Source organism: Mastigoproctus giganteus, chromosome 4 (assembly GCF_048544385.1).
Source record: "Mastigoproctus giganteus isolate SK-2022 chromosome 4, ASM4854438v1, whole genome shotgun sequence".
NCBI lineage: Eukaryota > Metazoa > Arthropoda > Arachnida > Uropygi > Thelyphonidae > Mastigoproctus > Mastigoproctus giganteus.
Window position 1 is genome coordinate 237,351,759 of NC_143578.1, and position 8,197 is coordinate 237,359,955.

Below are 8,197 nucleotides of genomic sequence, written 5' to 3' on the forward strand. Positions count from 1 at the left end.
AATTCTGCCCAGACACGATAGGAGGGAGTATATGATGAGAGCCTTGTCGATCAATTCGGCCCTGGAGGGATTGTGCAAGGCTCAAGGGGTAGAATTTTTTTCAGCCTGGACTGTACTTGTTAACAGGAGAGATTGCTTCTACAGGGATGGGATACACTTAAATAGAAAGGGTGCAAGAATTTTTGCTGATGCTGTCGAGGCAGTGTTAGGTGGGTCCGAAAACTGCTAGTTGGGGGGGATACAAGGACTAATAGATTAACAGTAGCCAGTGGCAGAGGTGGAAGTGATTCTTGCACTGCTTCTATTGAAATGAGCAGAAGTCTGAAAAACAAGATGCAGGATATTTCAGAGACTGCTAGTAGTCATTGCGGTACAAGTAAACACATGGGTTGCGTTAGGGTAGCAAAGAATAGAAACAGGTGCATGTATACCTGCGTGTACACCAATGCTAGGAGTTTGGTAAATAAATTTGATGAATTTGAGGTATTGCTCAAAACATCAAAGGCAGATATTGTTGGGATATCAGAGACGTGGTGTCACACAGATATAAGTAATGCGGAACTGGAATTTGGGGAATACAATGTGTATAGAAAGGATAGACAGGACAGGAGAGGAGGAGGGGTTATGCTATTAATTAAGAAACACATAAAGTCCAAGGAAGTGAAGCCAGTCGACATCGATGGACAGGGCAGTGTCGAGTCAGTTTGGTGTGACATAAGCATAGGGAAATCAAAATTGAGAGTAGGAGTGTGCTATAGGCCTGATGACTCTGATGAGTATAATAAGATATTGTACAGGGAAATAGAGTGGGCCAGTAAATCAGAGAGTCTTATAATGGGGGACTTTAATTTCCCAGATATCGACTGGAATTTGTGGGTTGGTCACTCGCACACTAGCAAAGCTTTTGTGGATTTATTGGATGATTGTTTTCTACATCAGCATGTTCGTGAGGAAACAAGAGGGAGCAATACTCTTGATCTGATTATCAGTAGTGATTCTTCATGCATTAAGAACCTGCAGATAAATGAACCACTAGGTGGTAGTGATCACAGTGTGTTGAAGTGGGATTTACTCAAGGAGGTAACTACCATCAGAGGTAAAGGGAAGGGTTTTTGTTTTCGTAAAGGCGACTATGATGGTCTGAGACAGTATTTAAATTCTATACAGTGGGACCAACTGATGATGTTACCAACAGCAAACTCAAAATGGGAAGCATTCGAGGAACTAATCTTGGAGGCTACCAGGCTTTACATACCAACTAAGAAATATTGTTCAAGGTTTAGGCCTAAATGGTTGTCAGATGAACTAATCAGACATGTGGCAGAGAAGAAAAATGCATGGGATACATACAAATTAATGGGTGACATGGAAGCCTATGATAGATATAAGTTGGTCTGTAACCAAGTCACAAAGGAGATTAGGCAGGCAAAGGCAGACTATGAAAAATCCTTGGCAAAGGATGCAAAGAAAAACAGAAAAGAGTTCTTTACATACTTGAACTCGAAAAAGGAAAGGGATGAATCAGATTGGTCCACTGGATATTGATGGTTCAACAGTTGAGGATCCTGCTCAGGTGGCTAACAATCTAAACGAGTATTTTGCATCTACATTCACGCATGAGGAGTTATTCAGGAAGGAGAATGATGTAGGTAAAGTAAACATTGGCAGTGAGCTGGATGATTTTGTAATAACTGAGAGGAAAGTGGAGGAGAGATTGTTGAGGATAAACATAAAAAAGGCACCTGGGGTGGATGGCATCTATCCAGTTATATTAAAGGGGGCAGCAAAGGAAGTATGCAAACCCCTAGCCATAATTATGAGAGCTTCTTTGGACTCAGGGGAGGTACCCATAGACTGGAGATGTGCAAATGTAACCCCAATTCACAAAGGAGGATCAAAGGCTGACACAAGTAATTATAGACCTGTTAGTTTAACTTCTGTTCCAGGTAAATTAATGGAGGCACTGGTTAAAGAAGCACTGCAGGATCATCTAGACAAGAATTCAGTTATAGCTCAGACGCAGCATGGTTTTGTTAAGGGCAGGTCTTGCCTAACCAATTTGATTGGATACTATGATGTAGTCACAAAAGAACTGGATGCAGGGAATAACTTTGATATTATATATTTGGATCTTAGAAAGGCTTTTGATACTGTTGCACATGGAAGACTGCTGCACAAATTGGAGCAGTGTGGCATTGGAGGCAAATTGCTGCTATGGATAAGGGGATGGTTGAGTGGCAGAAGACAGAGAGTGGTAATCAATGGACACTGCTCAACGCGGACTACTGTTATTAGTGGAGTTCCTCAAGGTTCAGTGTTGGGTCCGTTGTTGTTTTCGGTGTTTATGAATGATATTGATGATGGGATATCAAGTTTAATGTCCAAGTTTGCAGATGATACAAAGGTTGGCAGGGTCGTTAAGGACAATACTGACGCTATGCTGCTGCAACAGGATCTGGAAAGGTTGAACAGATGGGCTGAGAGGTGGCAAATGAGGTTTAACATCGACAAATGCAAAGTGCTGCATATGGGAAACAGTAACCCCAGAGCAACGTATCAACTCTGCGGTACTACACTGACAGTGGTGGAGAATGAAAAGGACCTGGGGGTAATTGTGCAGGCAGATATGAAGTTCTCTGAGCAGTGCAGACGAGCTGCAAGAGTAGCTCATGGTGTCTTGTCAATGATATACAGGAATTTTTCTAGCAGGGATAAGGAGGTGATTATTCCCTTGTATAAGGCAATGGTAAGGCCACATCTTGAGTACTGTATACAGGTCTGGAGGCCTCATTTCAAGAAGGATGTAGAGCTGCTGGAACGGGTACAGAGAAGGGCAACAAGATTAGTAAATGGAACAAAGGGTTGCTCTTACGAAGAAAGGCTTAAGTTTTGCAAATTACAGAGTCTGGAGACTAGGCACCGGCGAGGTGATCTGATAGAGGTGTATAAGGCTTTGAATGGTTTGAGCATGCTCAATGCCAATGGGATTCTTCATCTTTCTCAGAATAATCACCTCAGAGGGCATAAATTCAAATTGAGGAAGGACGGATGTCGGATAGATGTGCGGAAATTTGCCTTTGGCCAGCGGGTGGTTGGTTGGTGGAACCGACTTCCATCACTTGTTGTTGAAGTTGATAGCCTAAACAAATTTAAAGCTCAACTGGACAGGTGTTTCGAACGAACGGAGGGGTGAAATGGGAGTGGTTTTTTTTTTTTTTTTTTTTTGGCTGATGCTGAATAAGCTTGCTTTCTTGCATCATATGCCTCTGCTAATGCTAATAATGCTAATGCTAATGCTTTCAGTGCAGTGTCGTACTATGTATGTGTTGTTCATGTTATGGAATGGCTTTTGGCCCAGATGACCGCTGAGTCAGTAAACAAAGAAAAAAAAACGCAAAATCGGTGAGGCAAGACTCGTAGTCGAAGAATGATGAAAGATATCTGTAGTTCCTCGTTAGCATTAGCATAGGCATCTAAGGCAAGAAAGCAAGCTTATACAGCATCAGCCAAAATAAATAAATAAATAATAAAACTTCTCATTTCACCCTTCCATTTACTCCAAACGGTTATCTAGTTCTGCCTTGAACTTATTTAAGTTGTTCCAACTGTCAACCACGTGACTATCAACCAATACACCATGAGCTACTCTTGCAGCCTGTCTACACTGCTCAGAAAACTTCATATCTGACTGCACAATTACCCCCAGGTTCTTTTTGTTATCCACGCGTTGGCTAAATGCGAATTTCCACACATCTATTCCACAATTTATTTTTCTCAATTTGAATTTACGTCGACTCACGTGATTAATCTGAGCAAGAAGGAGACTGCCATTGGCATCGAGCTTGCTCAAACCATTCAAGGCCTTATACACTTCAATTGGATCACCTCGCAGGTGTGTAGTAGACTCCATAAGCTACAATTTGCAGAACTTAAGCCTTTCTGGTAACAGCAACCCTTTGTTCCACTCACCAATCTTGGTGCCCTTCTCTGTACTCGTTCCAGCAGCTCTACATGTTTCGTTAAATGAGGCCTTTAGATTTGTATACAGTACTCAAGGTGTGACTGACCATTGCTTATACAAGAAGACAATCACCTCCTTATCCCTGCTAGCAAAATTCCTGTATATCATTGACAATACACCAAGAGCTAGCCTTGCAGTCTGTCTACACTGCTCAGAAAACATCATACCTGCCTGCACAATTGATCAGATGTGCTGGGAGGCATTTTTTCAGCCAACCGGAGAGTGATAGTGGCACAAATCACCGCCGACTTCAACTAGGGAGGTGCCAGAAACGTCTCAACCAAGACCATCAGGGTCCCATAACCTATTGCGGCTAATGTTCACTTGATAGTCTTGGTTTTTTTTTTTTTTTTTTCATTATCTACTACCCTGAGTGTAGTACCACCCAGACCCAGTTGATATGTTACTCTGGGATTACTGCGAAATATATGCAGTATTTTACATTTGTCAATGTTACTCTTCCGTTGTCACCTCCCAGCACATCTGATCAACTTTTCCGGATCCTATTACAGTAGCATACTATCATTACTGTCATTAACAACCCTGCCAACCTTCGTATCGTCTGCAAACTTAGATATTAACCCTGATATACCTTCATCAATAACATTGATAAATACCGAAAACAACAATGGGACCAACAGCGAACCCTGGGGGATTCCACTAATAACATTAATCCACAAAGAGCAGTATCCATTGATAACCACTCTCTGCCTTCTCCCACTCAACGCCTGTCTTCGACAGCTTTGACACCTGTCCCAATAAACAGAAGTGCTGTACCATACAGGCATGGGATAGACACTGCAGGTTGATGGCATGAAAATTTTGGTCTGCCAGATGTTTCCTGGGTTCTCTGATAGATGACACCAAACCAGATGAGTAAGAATATAGATTTCTGAACATTTCGGAAACTTCAGCGTGCCCCATTCTCTCATGAATCAACTTCCATTGAACATCTGTGGAAGAACGTGCAAGCTACTCAGACTTGAAGTCCCACCATCCTCTATTATGCAACGCGATATGTAGAGCTTGGCATCTCTAGCATTGATATATTCAAGCAATTTGTAATAACCCTGCAATAAAGTGTGCAAACTGTTTTTGAATTCCTCTGGGATATTAAGTACATATCTGCTATTATTTCAATGTCTTCAAGCCGTTTTTTTTTCCTTAGCGTTCAGCAAACTATTCTTTTTATTTATTTATTTATTTTTCCTACTACGTGATCACATATTATACTCCTGACCTTGATACTCAAGATTGAGTACCCTGAGTACGGGATTTGCTGGCATCCATTGGTATGGCATACCCACCGATCGATACGGGACTTTTTACTATAGCAGAAATTATTGAAACAGGCCCGACTCCATATGCCGTCGAACGTGCACCAGAAATCTCCTGTCCAGGAGACAATTGCTCCTTGGCAACAAAGTGGCCTGACATTGATAACACATATTACAGTATTGTATTGTGTGTTAATACTATGTCAGGCCCGTTTTACAGAGATTCTTCTTTCATAGAGACATTTGGTGGAGATAGACACATGCCTAGGGGCCACCATAAACAAGGAACATACATACATGTATATATATACACTGAGTGATCACTGAATTATGACCACCTACCTAATACTTCGTTGGTCCTCCTTTTGTCCTCAGTACAGCAGCTATCCGACGTGGCATGAATTCAACAAGATGTTGGAAGCATTCGGGAGGTATGGCCAACCAAGATGTGTGTAATGCAGCTAGCAATGCAGGTATGGAGGTGATTGGTATATCCAGATGCCTAATATGCCTTTCCATAGTGTCCCACAAGTGCTCTATGGGATAGATATCGGTCGAGTTCGGAGGCCAATCGATATGCTGAAGTCAGAACTGTGTTCCTCAAACCATTCCTGCACATCAAGTGTCCGTTGGCTCGGCGCATTGTCATCTTGGAAGACACCATCGCCATTCGGAAAAAAGTGTGATATAGCGAGGTGTACACAGTCAGCAGGCAGTTGATATGTATCACTGGTCTCTGCACTTTTGATACCATGCATGTTGGATGAAGAGCCTCATGTTGTTGACGCCAAATCCGTACACGACCATCCACGTTGTGGATGGTCGTGTACGGATTTGTTGTGGAGTGGAGTAAATAACGTGACTCATCCGACCAGCGCACCTTCTTCCAGTCTTCTAACGTCCAACTTGCATTCTCTTTGCACGAGGCTGTTCTTTTACGCCGATGAACCTTGGCTAGGAGAGGATGCCGTAGGGATCGTCTTGCTGGTATAGCCCATACGTGCTAGGGCGCGACGCATGGTCATGCCAGATATTGTTCCAGGTTGACCCATGTTGTATTGGATAGTCAGCTCTTCAACAGTGCTGCGCCTGTTCGCCTGTACAAATCGTCGGACCCGGTGCTCACCTCTAACATCAACCTTTTGCTGACCTTTGCAGTTTTGCCGTCGGGTCGTTTTTTGACCATTTTGACCATTTTGACTCCAGTCCTGGTACACTTTAACAACGGCGGTTCTCGAACACTCCACCAGTTCAGCCGTTTGGGAAATCGAGGCACCAGCTCGTCGAGCTCCCACAATCTGTCCGTTATCAAAGTCCTATAAATCCTTCCTTTTCCCCATCACGCTCAGAATTTTACTACATAATGAACCACTGTCACCTTATCTATGCTACGTTGGTCGACTAACTGCGCACTCTCGTACCTCACGTGGTCAACGGGCCGCAGTCAGTTTTCATTGGGGTGGTCATAATTCAGTGATCACTCAGTATATACATATATATATATGTTGCTAATTTCTTATTATTATTAGAAGAACTCTTTATTGCATACAGTATTACTCTTATTATTATTTCTACTATTATTATTGCTCTTATATTATTTCTCCCTGATTGGGGGTTCCCCTCGTGACGGGTATTGCTACCAAGTACGCAGGATGGTTGTTGTTATGTCAGGTGTTACTGTTGGTCGAGTAACTCTCTGACTATCCTACAGCTGTTCAGTATTGCGACTCTCTGGAATTCCTTGTAGGTGTTCTCTGGGAGACCTATTGCTGTAGGCTGATATGTAGGGTCTTTGGCATCGGTGGTTGACACGACGATCGGGATGGTCGTTACTTGTTGCATATGCCACATCTTCTTGACCCCATGTGTCAGGTTTATGTAGTTTCTAATTTTTTCCTCATGGGTTTTCTGGACATTGCTGGTGTTGGGCACCGCTATGTCAATCAGGTAGGTAGCCTTTTCCATCTTGTCCACAAGGGTTATGTCCGGGTCTGTTGTGCGGGATGGTCTTATCCGTTATTATGGCGCGGTCCCAATACAGCTTGTGGGTTGGGGTCTCTAGTACTGCGGTACACTTTCTTTGATCAACTGGTAAAAAATTTGAGTTACTGTGAGAGAGAGAGAACATGATTCAGAAGTAAAAGGGATTCACCACGAAAGAAAAGAATGATGATATCCAGCTCACGATCCTGGGTGTGCCAAGTTCATACTCACCAGATGTTAACCCCTGGGGTTAGCAAGGTGTGGGTAGATTTAAAAACCAAACACCACACATTTCAATAATTAGCTTTTCATGAATTCTATTTCTAAAATACTGTATTTTTAATAATATTTTCCTCTTTGTTATTGACATGGTTCAGTTCCCGAAACACTGTAGCCTGGTATCTAGATTAAGTGCGCAAGTCTTTTCAAAAGTAATACCAGATCAGATTGCATCTCCAAGAGAAAATACCCTTAATCTTGCTTCAACTCAATAAAAAGTGTTAGCAAATTTGACAAAAAAATAAAAAATAATAATAAAATTAAATAGGAGTTAGAAAATTTAATAAATATCTTAGAAAATTTTGAAAAAATTTAATAAGTCAAATCACTAAAGGCTAATGCAGAAAGGTAAGTCCTCCTGATATGTCGCAGTACCTGTAAATAAAGTTGAATTCTCTTTGGCTTTCATGCAATCTCTAGTCTAGTTAGAGGCCCAACCTCTCATTTCAAAAATTATTTAATGTAAGGTTTGTTCTTCGATCGATAGGTGCCGCTGAAACAAGGTCCTCTCCGAAGACAATGGACTCATCATTGTCCATTGCCTCCGAAGACAATGGACAATGTCTTCGGAGACAATGACCTACCAAAAACAGCGCACAAAATATTAATGGAACAAAAATTCAAACATTACATAAAA